This window comes from Spinacia oleracea, chromosome 4, assembly GCF_020520425.1.
Source record: "Spinacia oleracea cultivar Varoflay chromosome 4, BTI_SOV_V1, whole genome shotgun sequence".
In the NCBI taxonomy this organism is placed as follows: domain Eukaryota; kingdom Viridiplantae; phylum Streptophyta; class Magnoliopsida; order Caryophyllales; family Amaranthaceae; genus Spinacia; species Spinacia oleracea.
In genome coordinates this window covers 22,379,678-22,395,905 of record NC_079490.1, presented here as the reverse complement: position 1 = coordinate 22,395,905, position 16,228 = coordinate 22,379,678, and positions in this window count along the sequence as shown.

The following is a 16,228-nucleotide window of genomic DNA, read 5'->3' as shown; positions in this document are numbered from 1 at the left end:
ATTTAGCATAGTTTATTTTTGCCTGAACTTTCCGACAGATAGCAGTGCCTTAGATGCATACTCTTTGTTGCGTGCCCTCCCTAGCTGCGCCCGAACCGAACAAGAACAAGTCTTTAGGACTCCAAGTGTCGTCCCTCCGTAGATAGTCCACAGCACGTCCGGATCCGCCTTAAGATTGACCAACTAGAATCGACCTTAAGGTACTTAGAATTTTCGGCACTTTATAGGCAATTGTATGACTGAATTTTTCTCTCAAAAACTCACGTTGAATACTTGAATGCTCTATGTAAATATGTGACCCTAGGCACCTATTTATAGAGTTATGGAAAAGGATTTGGAATCCTATTAGGATACTAATTTATTTAATTATAATCCTACTAGGACTCTAATTAAATAAACTAAATCTTTTAGGATTAGATTTAATCATATGACAAATCCCGGTAGCTTTAGGATTCGAGTAGCACACAAACACACACGCACGCACAGCAGCCCACGAGGGGCGCCATGCGCGCGCGCGCATTCCGCGAGCTCGCAGCCCACTGCCGCAAGCCCACACGCTGCCGTAGCCTTGGCGCGCGCTGGGCCTGCCTTGCGGTGGGCCTGGCGCAGCCTTGGCTGGTGCGTTTGTGGCGCGCTGGCTTGCTGGGCGATGGCCCGGCTTCGTGCTGGGCCTTCGTCTGGCAGGCCTCGTCCGATGCTAATTCGTACGATACGCTTCCGATTAATTTCCCGATTCCGGAATTCATTTCCGATACGAACAATATTCAATATTTCCGATTCCGGAATCAATTTCCGTTTCGAACAAATATTTAATATTTCCGTTTCCGGAATTATTTTCCGATTCCGATAATATTTCCGATTCTGACAATGTTTCCGTTTCCGGCAATATTTTCGATTCCGGCAATATTTCCATTTCCGATAATATTTTCCGATCCGTACCATGTTTCCGTTTCCGGCAACATCTACGACTTGGATAATATTTATATTTCCGATACGATCCATATTTCCGTTTCCGGCAATATCATCGTTTCCGGAGTATTCATTTCTTGCCTGTGACGATCTCAGCTCCCACTGAAACCAAGATCCGTCGATTCCGAATATCCATAGATGGAGTATTTAATGCCATTAAATACTTGATCCGTTTACGTACTATTTGTGTGACCCTACGGGTTCAGTCAAGAGTAAGCTTTGGATTAATATCATTAATTCCACTTGAACTGAAGCGGCCTCTAGCTAGGCATTCAGCTCACTTGATCTCACTGAATTATTAACTTGTTAATTAATACTGAACCGCATTTATTAGACTTAACATTGAATGCATACTTGGACCAAGGGCATTATTTCCTTCAGTCTCCCACTTGTCCTTAGGGACAAGTGTGCATTTCCTAATTCCTTTGTCGCTCGATGCTTGCTCTTGAACATAAGGTAAGAGTTGTCATCCTTATTATGTCCAGAGGTGTTTCTCGGTTTCAGAGTTCAACTGATCAAATAAACAGATAATCATAGCCTATGATTCATCCGAGCACGGCCATGCATTTCACAGTTTCTAGCTCTCCGAGTGGCCTTGTACAACTTTTAAGCATCTCATCCCGATTTATGGGAGGACAATCCCAATCTTGCGATCTTGAGATTAGACTTCGTTTGATAGGTGATTACCTGAGCGTTGCCTTTATAGCCTCCTTTTACGGTGCGACGGTTGGTCAACGTCAAAGCAACCAGTTCTCAAACAAGTAATCTCAAATCACTCAGGTATTGAGGATTTAGTGTCTAATAATTTTAATGAAATTTACTTATGACAGATTTTCATCTCTTACAGTAAAGTTTCATAGGTCTTGTCCGATACTAGTCTTCCCAAAGTAAGTATCTATGCAAATTATTATGACATTGCCATGTCCACATAGTTCAAGAAACAGAACTACTAGTCATCTTGCATTCTAGTCGTCTAACGTTTTCTATGCGTCCAATTTTATAGAAAACTCCGACTAGGGACCATTTTCAACCTTTGACATTCAAGTTCACTTGATAGACATTTCTTAGTCACATGACTGGTCCTGACAGTCTATCTTGAATATATCGTCAAATTGAAGGGACTCATCATTTAATAAACCACAAATTAAATGGAAAAATGAATTCTTTTCATTTATTGTGAATGATTAACCAATAATGTTTTACAAAGATTTAAACTCTAAAGCTTTAAAACATTAAACAGAGACATCAAAGCCATTCTCCAATATGCTTGATTCCCATAGCTGCAGTGTGCGAGTTGTGCTTCGCCTGCGGCAGAGGTTTAGTTAATGGATCTGATATGTTGTCATCAGTACCAATTTTCCTTATCTCGACTTCTTTACTTTCAACGAACTCTCGTAGAAGGTGAAATCTACGAAGTACATGCTTGACTCTCTGGTGGTGTCTAGGCTCCTTTGCCTGTACAATAGCTCCGTTATTATCACAATACAGGGCTATTGGTCCTTTAATGGAGGGGACTACACCGAGTTCACCTATGAACTTCCTTAGCCATATAGCTTCCTTTGCTGCTTCATGTGCAGCAATGTACTCCGCTTCAGTTGTAGAATCCGCAATGGTGCTTTGCTTAGCACTTTTCCAGCTTACTGCTCCTCCGTTGAGGCAGAAGACAAACCCAGACTGTGATCTGAAATCATCTTTGTCGGTTTGGAAACTTGCGTCCGTATAGCCTTTAACAATTAATTCATCATCTCCACCATAGACCGGGAAGTCATCTTTGTGCCTTTTCAGGTACTTCAGAATGTTCTTGGCAGCAGTCCAATGTGCCTCTCCTGGGTCTGACTGGTATCTGCTCGTAGCACTGAGTGCGTATGCAACATCCGGGCGTGTACATATCATAGCATACATTATTGAACCAATCAATGATGCATATGGAATCCCATTCATTCGTCTACGCTCATCAAGTGTTTTTGGGCACTGAGTCTTGCTTAGAGTCATTCCATGAGACATGGGTAGGTAGCCTCGCTTGGAGTCCGCCATCTTGAACCTATCAAGCACCTTATTGATATAAGTGCTTTGACTAAGCCCAATCATCTTTTTAGATCTATCTCTGTAAATCTTGATGCCCAATATGTACTGTGCTTCTCCTAGATCTTTCATCGAAAAACATTTCCCAAGCCAAATCTTGACAGAGTTCAACATAGGAATGTCATTTCCGATAAGTAATATGTCGTCTACATATAATACTAGGAAAGCAATTTTGCTCCCACTGACCTTCTTGTATACACAAGATTCTTCTGCGTTCTTGATGAAACCAAAGTCACTGACTGCTTCATCAAAACGTATATTCCAGCTCCTGGATGCCTGCTTCAATCCGTAGATTGACTTCTTTAGCTTGCATACCTTTTTAGCATTCTTTGGATCCTCAAAACCTTCAGGCTGTGTCATAAACACAGTTTCTGTTAAAACGCCGTTTAAGAAAGCAGTTTTGACATCCATCTGCCATATTTCGTAATCGTAATATGCAGCGATTGCTAACATTATCCGAATAGACTTTAGCATTGCAACTGGTGAAAAGGTTTCATCGTAATCCACACCGTGGACTTGCCTGTAACCTTTTGCAACCAATCTAGCTTTGAAAACTTCAAGTTTCCCATCTTTGTCCTTTTTCAGTTTGAAAACCCATTTGCTTCCAATGGCTTGGTAGCCATCTGGCAAATCGACCAAATCCCATACTTGGTTTTCAGACATGGGGTCTAATTCAGATTGCATGGCTTCTTGCCATTGCTTGGAGCTAGGGCTCGTCATAGCTTGTTTGTAAGTCGCAGGTTCATCACTTTCAAGTAATAGAACGTCATAGCTCTCGTTCGTCAAAATACCTAAGTACCTTTCCGGTTGAGATCTATATCTTTGCGATCTACGCGGGGTAACATTTCTAGTTTGACCATGATTCTCACCAGATTCTTCTAAAGATCTCTGAGTTTCATCCTGAATGTCATCTTGAGCATTCTCTAGAGTTTGTTGTTCGACTCGAATTTCTTCGAGGTCTACTTTTCTCCCACTTGTCATTTTGGAAATGTGATCTTTCTCCAAAAACACACCATCTCGAGCAACAAACACCTTGTTCTCAGATGTATTGTAGAAGTAATACCCCTTTGTTTCCTTTGGATAGCCCACAAGGATACATTTGTCAGATTTTGGATGAAGTTTGTCTGAAATCAATCGTTTGACGTATACTTCACATCCCCAAATCTTCAGAAAAGACACATTTGGAGACTTTCCAAACCATAATTCATATGAAGTCTTTTCGACAGCTTTAGACGGAGCTCTATTTATAGTGAGTGCAGCTGTATTTAGTGCATGTCCCCAAAATTCTAATGGAAGTTTGGCCTGACCCATCATTGACCTGACCATGTCTAGCAAGGTTCTGTTCCTCCGTTCCGACACACCGTTCCATTGTGGTGTTCCAGGAGGAGTCAATTCTGATAGAATTCCACATTCTTTCAGATGGTCATCAAATTCATAGCTCAGATATTCACCGCCAGTGCCTTAATCTTCTTGCCTAATTGATTCTCTACTTCACTCTGAAATTCCTTGAATTTGTCAAAGGATTCAGACTTATGCTTCATTAGGTAGACATAACCATATCTACTGAAGTCATCAGTGAAAGTGATAAAGTAGCTGAAACCACCTCTAGCATGTGTACTCATTGGTCCACATACATCTGTATGGATCAAACCCAATAGTTCATTTGCTCTTTCTCCAACTTTAGAGAAAGGTTGCTTTGTCATTTTGCCAAGTAAACATGATTCGCATTTACCATAATCCTCTAAGTCAAATGGTTCTAGAATTCCTTCCTTTTGAAGTCTTTCTAATCGTTTCAAGTTTATATGGCCTAATTGACAATGCCACAGATAGGTGAGATCTGAATCATCCTTTTTTGGCCCTTTTGGTATTTATGTTATATACTTGTTTGTCGTGATCTAATAAATAAAGTCCATTGACTAATCTAGCAGATCCATAAAACATCTCTTTAAAATAAAACGAACAACTATTGTCTTTTATTAAAAAGGAAAATCCCTTAGCATCTAAGCAAGAAACTGAAATGATGTTTTTAGTAAGACTTGGAACATGAAAACATTCTTCCAGTTCCAAAACTAGCCCGGAGGGCAACGACAAATAGTAAGTTCCTACAGCTAATGCAGCAATCCGTGCTCCATTTCCCACTCGTAGGTCGACTTCACCCTTGCTTAACTTTCTACTTCTTCTTAGTCCCTGTGGATTGGAACATAAGTGTGAGCCACAACCTGTATATAATACCCAAGAAGTTGAATTAGCAAGTATACAGTCTATAACGAAAATACCTGAAGATGGAACGACTGTTCCGTTCTTCTGATCTTCCTTTAGCTTTGGACATTCTCTTTTGTAATGGCCTATTCCATCACAATAAAGACAGCTTGATGTGGACTTGTCCTGCTTTGATTTAGCATTGCCCTTGGACTTTCCACCTTTCTTGAACGGTCTCCTTCTAGCCTTGAGTAAATCTTTGGCTTCACAATCCAGTATTATTTCAGCCTTTCTGACAAGGTGAACAAATTCTGCAACTGTTTCTTCTCTTGGTTCACTTAGGTATAGTTGCTTGAAGCGACCAAACCCACTGTGTAGTGAATTCAGCAAGATAGAGACTGCCATCCTTTCGCTTATTGATGTTCCTAGTAGACTTAGGCGATCAAAGTATGAACGCATAAGATCCACATGGAACCTCAGTGGGACGCCTACCCTCTGTTTAGTGCGAAGGAGCTGAACATGTGTTTCTTGGACCTCCATCCTATAACACCTGTTGGGAGAACTAACCTTTAGACCAGACATTGATTCAATCAACTCATGGACGTTCAGGTCCCTGTCCTCCGTGCTTCCACGACAGATATCCCTCAGATTCTTGATGAGCGTAAAACGTTCATAGGCTACAAACCTTCTGGCCCAATCATCAGGGATATTGTTCAGCATGAGACTCATAACCTTTTTGAGATCCGCATCCCAGGCGTAAAATCTTTCAGGGGTCATGTCTCTGGCATAGTAGCTTGGCATGGGATGTGACAGTACATACTCAAGTCCATTGAGTTTGACTATTTCAACTAGCTTAGCTTCCCATTCAAGAAAATTTGCCAGGTTCAGCTTGACCATAAGCTCAGAACCTATGATGATGTTTTGATTGTTGTTTGCCATATTTAAAAACTACAATCGAAAAGAATAAACAAATAAATAACCATTCACAGTTTCTCTTAATAAACTTAAATTCTAGCATATATGCATAATTCAATGTTTATTAAGCATTTTATTCAAGTTATGTGTTCCGGCAGGTGTGAATAAAATGATTCCAAGATCCTAAAATCATTGAAGAACTAAGCACAGTTTGTCGACTTAATCCTAAAACATCTTAGGTAAGCAAAAGCCTTTTGCTAATAGTCTAGAAACTATTCTTGGTTGATAGGTACGTCTAAGAACTTATTAGGTAAACCTATCGATTTTGCCACGACATAAAAGGACTCCTTACTTATATCGTTGAGTTTCACCAAAACTAACATGTACTCACAATTATTTGTGTACCTTGCCCCTTTAGGACCAATAAGTAACACCTCGCTGAGCGAAAACTATTACTAGATTGATGTAAAGGATATCCAAGCAAGTGTATATTTTGGCATGGCACCTTTTAACTCAATTTTTAAGTTTGGAACTTAAGGCTCTTACTATGTTGGTTAGATTTTAAGTGAACTAAAATCCTTAATCATGCAACATAATCAAGCTTTTGATCTCATGCATTTTAAGACATATTTAAAAGCAATAAATAACTTAAAACATGCATAAGATAAATGTGATCTAGTATGGCCCGACTTCATCTTGAAGCTTTAACTTCAAAGTCCGTCTTGAAAATCTCCGTGGGAGGCACCATTTTCTTCAAATAGGATAAGCTATAATTAAAACTAATTACAACTATTTGATGGTACGCAGACCATATTTGAATTGAAAAACAACTTTGGTACTTTAGACCAATTACATTCAAATTAATGGTACGCAGACCATATCTATCCTATTTGGGCCATACTAGTCACTTCATAACCTGCAAAACAGTACATATACAATATATACCATTCACCCATTCATTATCATGAATGGCCCACATAGCTGGTTAGTAAAACACATTATGCATCACGTAAACATTTGCAGCAATTAATCAAGGGCACCAATAATCTACCAATTATTCAGTCCTTATTAATTCTAATCAAGTTGTTTTAACCTTAAGGTTTTGTAGACCTAATCAAGAGTTTATGACTAAAAGGGCTCCCACTTAAACCAATAAATTCATATGCTTTACTAATTTTAAACATAAAAATGTATTTCTAGTCTAACCGGAAACATACAAATTTAATTAAAATTTAAAGCTCATATAAATTTATAATTGAATCCAAAAAGTTTAATTTAATTTCAGTCGTATTTTAATTAATTCATGATTTTAATTTTAGTAAAATAATTAGAATAAATAAAATTTATTATAATTACAATATTCAAAATTAAAATCTAAGAAAATAATTTAAATTATTAATTTTAAAATTAATTAAAATTACGTAAACTGAAAATTTCAAATTGAAATTTCAAAACGATCCAATTGCAACGCAACAACCCCACGCAACGCACGCCCATGGGCCACACGCACACAGCCATCACTGGCCATGTGCGCGCAGCCCATGCGCTGCGTCGCATCGCTGCTGCTGCTCTCCTTCGCAAGGCATCACGCGAGCTTGTGCTCGATGCGCGCACCAGCACTCGATGCACGCGAGCCATCGCTCGCCAGCGCTCGCTTCATGCGAGCCAGCGCTCGCTGCGCGCGCTCGCCAGCGCTCGCTTTATGCGGGCCATTGCTCGCTGCGCGCGCTTGCCAGCGCTCGATCCTGCGAGCCTCGCTTGCTGCGCGAGGCATCGACGCTGGGCGTAGCACTCGTGGCACGCGAGCTTGCGGTCGCTGCACGTGAGGCTCCGCACGCTTGCGCGAGGCAGTGTGCGCTGTGGCGCAGCTCGCTTGCTGCCCACACGCGACTGCTGTGCCTTGCTTTCGCCCTCGCCCATTCGTCCATTGCTCACAGCCCACGACACAAGGCAGGGCTGCTGCCTTGTGCTCGTGCACCATGGCCTTGCTCTTTGCATTCTTACCGCATGGGCGACGAGCTCCCTTGCTCGTCGTCACATGCCCGCACTATACAACACCCCTTAAGGGTAACACGTAGCGTCCATTGCTTTGTGCGTGCAAGTTATATGAGCGAATCGCATAAAATTTACGAAATTTTGCATTCGAAAAACTAAAACCTCCGAAAAGTCATAGTTAGGCTTCGAATTTGAGAATTCTGGGTTCGGTAGAAAAATTTTAGAATGCCTTTTACATGCGGAATTGACACAAAAATCACTCGATTTGGATGAGTAACGAAGAAACTGCCGAAAAATTGCGTACGTATAATTAAATAAACGCAATTTGCAATTAATTAACAATTACGAAAATTAATCACCCCTTTTAATTCTTGCAAATTTGTAATATTTAACCATGTTCATGCAATTTTAGATTATGAAAATAATAAGAGGCTCGTGATACCACTGTTAGGTTATGATACATATGACAATTCATAAATCATGCGGAAAAACCATAAAGCCAGGAAAACATATTATTTACACATAATCATTTAGCATAGTTTAGATGCATACTCTTTGTTGCGTGCCCTCCCTAGCTGCGCCCGAACCGAACAAGAACAAGTCTTTAGGACTCCAAGTGTCGTCCCTCCGTAGATAGTCCACAGCACGTCCGGATCCGCCTTAAGATTGACCAACTAGAATCGCCCTTAAGGTACTTAGAATTTTCGGCACTTTATAGGCAATTGTATGACTGAATTTTGCTCTCAAAAACTCACTTTGAATACTTGAATTCTCTATGTAAATATGTGACCCTAGGCACCTATTTATAGAGTTATGGAAAAGGATTTGGAATCCTATTAGGATACTAATTTATTTAATTATAATCCTACTAGGACTCTAATTAAATAAACTAAATCTTTTAGGATTAGATTTAATCATATGACAAATCCCGGTAGCTTTAGGATTCGAGTAGCACACAAACACACACGCACGCACAGCAGCCCACGAGGGGCGCCATGCGCGCGCGCGCATTCCGCGAGCTCGCAGCCCACTGCCGCAAGCCCACACGCTGTCGTAGCCTTGGCGCGCGCTGGGCCTGCCTTGCGGTGGGCCTGGCGCAGCCTTGGCTGGTGCGTTTGTGGCGCGCTGGCTTGCTGGGCGATGGCCCGGCTTCGTGCTGGGCCTTCGTCTGGCAGGCCTCGTCCGATGCTAATTCGTACGATACGCTTCCGATTAATTTCCCGATTCCGGAATTCATTTCCGATACGAACAATATTCAATATTTCCGATTCCGGAATCAATTTCCGTTTCGAACAAATATTTAATATTTCCGTTTCCGGAATTATTTTCCGATTCCGATAATATTTCCGATTCTGACAATATTTCCGTTTCCGGCAATATTTCCGATTCCGGCAATATTTCCATTTCCGATAATATTTTCCGATACGTACCATGTTTCCGTTTCCGGCAACATCTAGGACTTGGATAATATTTATATTTCCGATACGATCCATATTTCCGTTTCCGGCAATATCATCGTTTCCGGAGTATTCATTTCTTGCCTGTGACGATCTCAGCTCCCACTGAAACCAAGATCCGTCGATTCCGAATATCCATAGATGGAGTATTTAATGCCATTAAATACTTGATCCGTTTACGTACTATTTGTGTGACCCTACGGGTTCAGTCAAGAGTAAGCTGTGGATTAATATCATTAATTCCACTTGAACTGAAGCGGCCTCTAGCTAGGCATTCAGCTCACTTGATCTCACTGAATTATTAACTTGTTAATTAATACTGAACCGCATTTATTAGACTTAACATTGAATGCATACTTGGACCAAGGGCATTATTTCCTTCAGCAGTCAGTGACTTTGGTTTCATCAAGAACGCAGACGAATCTTGTGTATACAAGAAGGTCAGTGGGAGCAAAATTGCTTTTCTAGTATTATATTTCGACGACATATTACTTATCGGAAATGACATTCCTATGTTGAACTCTGTCAAGATTTGGCTTGGGAAATGTTTTTCGATGAAGGATCTAGGAGAAGCACAGTACATACTGGGCATCAAGATTTACAGAGATAGATTTAAAAGGATGATTGGACTTAGTCAAAGCACTTATATCAATAAGGTGCTTGAAAGGTTCAAGATGGCAGACTCCAAGCGAGGCTACCTACCCATATCTCATGGAATGACTCTAAGCAAGACTCAGTGCCCAAAAATACTTGATGAGCGTAGACGAATGAGTGGGATTCCATACGCATCATTGATTGGTTCAATAATGTATGCTATTATATGTACACGCCCGGATGTTGCGTATGCACTCAGTGCTTCGAGCAGATACCAGTCAGACCTAGGAGAGGCACATTGGACTGCTGCCAAGAACATTCTAAAGTACCTGAAAAGGCACAAAGATGATTTCCTGGTCTATGGTGGAGATGATGAATTAATTGTTAAAGGCTATACGGACGCAAGTTTCCAAACCGACAAGGATGATTTTAGATCACAGTCTTGGTTGTCTTCTGCCTCAACGGAGGTGCAGTAAGCTGGAAAAGTGCTAAACAAAGCACCATTGCGGATTCTACAACTGAAGCGGAGTACATTGCTGCACATGAAGCAGCAAAGGAAGCTATATGGCTAAGGAAGTTCATAAGTGAACTTGGTGTATTCCCCTCCATTAAAGGACCAATAGCCCTATATTGTGATAATAACGGAGCTATTGCACAGGCAAAAGAGTCTAGACACCACCAAAGAGTCAAGCATGTACTTCGCTTCTACGAGAGTTCGTTGAAAGAAAAGAAGGCAAAATAAGCAAGATTGGAACTGATGACAACATCTCAGATCCATTGACTAAACCTCTGCCGCAGGCGAAGCACAACTCGCACACTGCAGCTATGGGAATCAAGCATATTGGAGAATGGCTTTGATGTCCTTCTTTAATGTTTTAAAGTTTTAGAGTTTAATACTTTGTAAAACATTATTGGTTAATCATTCACAATAAATGAATAGAATTCATTTTCCATTTAATTTGTGGTTTATTAAATGATGAGTCCCTTCAATTTGACGAAATATTCAAGATAGACTGTCAGGACCAGTCCTGTGACTAAAAAATGTCTATCAAGTGAACTTGAATGTCAAAAGTGAAAATGGTCCCTGGTCGAAGTTTTCTATAAAGATGGACGCATAGAAAAACGTTAGACGACTAGAATGCAAGATGACTAGTAGTTCTGTTTCTTGAACTATGTGGACATGGCAATGTCGTAATCATTTGCATAGATACTTACTTTGGGAAGACTAGTATGGGACAAACCTATGAAACTTTACTGTAAGAGATGAAAATCTGTCATAAGTAAATTTCATTAAAATTATTAGACACTAATCCTCAATACATGAGTGATTTGAGATTACTTGTTTGAGAACTGGTTGCTTTGACGTTGACCAACCGTCGCACCGTAAAAGGAGGCTATAAAGGCAACGCTCAGGTAATCACCTATCAAACGAAGTCTAATCTCAAGATCGCAAGATTGGGATTGTCCTCCCATAAATCGGGATGAGATGCTGAAAGTTGTACAAGGCCACTCGGAGAGCTAGAAACTGTAAAATGCATGGCCGTGCTCAGATGAATCATAGGCTATGGTTATTTGTTTATTTGATCAGTTGAACTCTGAAACCGAGACACACCTCTGGACATAATAAGGATGACAGCTCTTACCTTATGTTCAAGAGCAAGCATCAAGCGACAAAGGAATTAGGAAATGCACACTTGTCCCTAAGGACAAGTGAGAGACTGAAGGAAATAATGCCCTTGGTCCAAGTATGCATTCAATGTTAAAGTCTAATAAATGCGGTTCAGTATTAATTAACAAGTTAATAATTCAGTGAGATCAAGTGAGTTGAATGCCTAGCTAGAGGCCGCTTCAGTTCAAGTGGAATTAATAATATTAATCCACAGCTTACTCTTGACTGAACCCGTAGGGTCACACAAATAGTACGTAAACTGATCAAGTATTTAATGGCATTAAATACTCCATCTATGGATATTCGGAATCGACGGATCTTGGTTTCAGTGGGAGCTAAGATCGCCAAAGGCAAGTAAATGAATACTCCGGAAACGATGATATTGCCGGAAACGGAAATATGGATCGTATCGGAAATATAAATATTATCCAAGACGTAGATGTTGCCGGAAACGGAAACATGGTACGTATCGGAAAATATTATCGGAAATGGAAATATTACCGGAATCGGAAATATTGCCAAAAACGGAAATATTGTCAGAATCGGAAATATTATCGGAATCCGAAAATAATTCCGGAAACAGAAATATTAAATATTTGTTCGAAACGGAAATTAATTCCGGAATCGGAAATGTTAAATATTGTTCGTATCGGAAATGAATTCCGGAATCGGGAATTTAATCGGAAGCGTATCATACGAATTAGCATCGGACGAGACTTGCTAGACGAAGGCCCAGCACGAAGCCAGGCCCTCGCGCAGCAAGCCATACGTATCAAACCACACGCCAAAGCCTCGCCAGGCCCAGCAAGGCGTGGCGCGTGCGCGGAGCAAGTGGGCTGCGAAGCAATGGGCTGGGCGTCGTGCAGTTCGTGTGGGTCGCGAGGCATGCACGCGGGCTGTGCGGTGCTCGTGCTCGTGCTCGTGCTCGTGTGCGTGCTATACGAATCCTAAAGCTATCGGAATTCGTGCTATGATTAAATCCTAATCCTAGAAGATAGAAATTAATTAAATAGAGTTCTAAAGGGATTCTAATTAATTAATTTAGTATTCTAATAGGATTTTAAATCCTTTTCCATGATTCTATAAATATGTGCCTAGGACCACAAATTTATACGCGAGTTTAATAAGTATTCAAACAATAAAAGCTAGGATTTTTAAGCACAAAAATCAGCCATATTACTTGCCTATTTAGCCGAAAATAATAGTACCTTAAGGGCGATTCTAGTTGGTCAATCTTAAGGCGGATCCGGACGTGCTGTGGAGTATCTACGGAGGGACGACACTTGGAGTCCTAAAGACTTGTTCTTGTTCGGTTCGGGCGCAGCTAGGGAGGGCACGCTACAAAGTGTATGCATCGTAGACTAATTATATGATTATGTGCAATTAATATGTATCCTGGCATTAAGGTTTTTCCGCATGATTTATGTTGTTCATATGTATCATAACCTAACAATAATGCCCCCACGCATCACATAAACAAACTCTACCACTAACCACTTAGCGCCCGAGAAGCCTCAAATCAGTCAGTATTGACTGGTTGCTAATGGCACGGAGTAGTTAGTGGCACAAAGAGTTTGTTTCTCAGCATATATGAAGACTCATCATTGGTAAGACACGAAATAAACCTCAGAATGCCCCCACGCATCACAGAAACAAACTCTACCACTAACCACTTAGCGCCCGAGAAGCCTCAAATCAGACAATATTGACCAGTTGCTAATGGCACAGAGTGGTTAGTGGCATAAAGAGTTTGTTTCTCAGCATTTATGAAGACTCATCATTGGTAAGACACGACATAAACCTTAGAATGCCCCCCAAGCATCACAAAAACAAACTCTATCACTAACAACAACAATCTCAAATATCCAAATCAAACCCCACACACAAGTCAAACCAACACAAATACACCACCCCACACCATCAAACAAACATCAGTTAAGGGTCATCATAAGGGGCATCAACATAAGGGGCATCAGTTAAGGGTCTTCATAAGGGACATCAACAATCATTTAACATTTAATTTGGGGAATCAGTTAAGGGTCATCATAAGGGACATCAACAATCATTTAACAGTTAAGGGTCATCATAAGGGACATCAACAATCATTTAACATTTAATTTGGGGAATCAGTTAAGGGTCATCATAAGGGACATCAACAATTATTTAACAGTTAAGGGTCATCATAAGGGGCATCAACATAAGGGGCATCAGTTAAGGGTCATCATAAAATCAATTTAAGGCTCGAATTAGGGGCATCAATAATCATCAAAAATTCGATTTAAGGGTCGAATTTGGGGAATCAACAATCATCATAAAATCAATTTAAGGCTCGAATTAGGGGCATCAATAATCATCCAAAATTCAATGTAAGGCTCGAACTACAATCATCAATAATTCAATTTAAGGGTCGAATTTGGGGAATCAACAATCATCATAAAATCAATTAAAGGCTCGAATTAGGGGCATCAATCATCATCAAAAATTTAATTTAAGGCTCGAATTAGGGCATCAACAATCATCAATAATTCAATTTAAGGGTCAAATTTGGGGAATCAATCAGCATCAAATATTCAATTTACGGCTCGAATAACAATCATCAATAAATTAATTTAAAGAAGATCACACTTGCCAGCAACAAACAACCAATAATCAACCAAATTCCAAAAGATCCACCCTGGCCAGCAAGAGATCACACTTGCTGGCAACCATATCAACATGCAAATCATCCTCCTCCATCAAAAATTAAAGAGAGAAAGAGAAATTAAAGAGAGAGAGGACTTAGCTCTGGTCACCAACAACTCGATCCAGCACCACCAGATAATGTGTCAGAATCCTCCTCACCGTCATTAACCACATCGGATTCGTGGGGATTCCAAGGGTCGCCGCCCACACGAACACTAGGAACCACCAGATCTGGATCAGGAACACCGAAAAACTGGATCTGGCTGATTTACCTCAAAATCTTCATGCGGGGGCGATTTTGGAGGCGTTTTTTCTGGAAAATTTAGAGGGCCTTTTTCCGGCGACTTTGGCGGCGGCGGGTTGTTACCCTCCACCATTGGATCAGATAGAGAAGACTCATTTCTTCCCCATCTAAATCGAATATACTCACGAGAATAGCTATGTTCGCCCTCACACAAGGAACCAAGATCACAATGATCGGGTTCGGTGCATTCATAAGCCCCAGAATAGGGTTTATCATCACCGTAATCAGTAAATCCATGGAAATACATACTTGAAAAATTCGTGCAAATACCACAATAACAAAAGAGGATCTGATTTTTTAGAAAAATTTGGAAGAGTTTTCACAAAACGAGTGAGATCTGAGAGGAATTTTTGGGTTTCAAGCTACGAATAACAGAGAGAAAGAGGAGGGTTTACTCGGAAGAACAGAGAGAGAAAAAGATGAGTGAGAGAATGAGAATGAGAGAATGAGAGATCGAGTAAAATGGGGTAAAACAAGGGGTGGGTGGGTGGTTTTAATAAATCAGTTGGTTGGGAGAGTAAAAAAGAGCTGTTGGAGTAATTATGAGGGTCAAATGGTGCCCTTTTTTTTTTTTTTTTTTTTTCTGACTTTTGTTAAATTAAATTAGTTTTCCTTTTTTTTTTAGTGGTCCCAAACAAGGGTAAAATGAAAAGTTAGTACATCTATAATTAGAAACAGGACTATAATTTTGGGACGCTCGTTTAGGAAAGTAGGACAATAATTTTGGGACGGAGGGAGTATTAAATTAATAAGTCAATTCAAGTATCTTAAACTACGCACCGGTCAAACTGGTGCGAGTATTAAGGGACGGAGGGAGTAGCATTCACTTTTCAAGATTAGTAGCAAACAATACGAGTTCTACTTTTTCTTTAGATGAACTAGTGAACAATTTTCTTGATTGTTTGTGGTGAATGGTGATTATTTATAATAATCACAATTTTTTATTTTTTATCTATATAAAGAAAGTATACCATGTCATGTAGCATTCTCTCTTACAATTCAACACATGTCATCCATATATTATTCAAAAATTAGAAATACAAGATTCAAACCTATAACCTCATGATTGGAACACTAATGACTTATCCACTTTTCTAATTTATTTTTTTAGGGTAAGAAAAAATACAATTAGGAGGACTCCTCTCGAGGGGGATTCCCAATTTGTCTCTATGAATGATCGATAGGAGTTGCAATATTGCATGATCTTTTGTAAACAAATACTCTTGTAAAAAGAAACTTTATTTTAATAAAAATAGCAGTTTACAATCCAAGTAATAACTTGGGACATCAGGTCATCGACCTAGCTCAAAAACTAGATACACTTTAAATACAGAGTACTAAGTTCATACCCAACGTCAATGC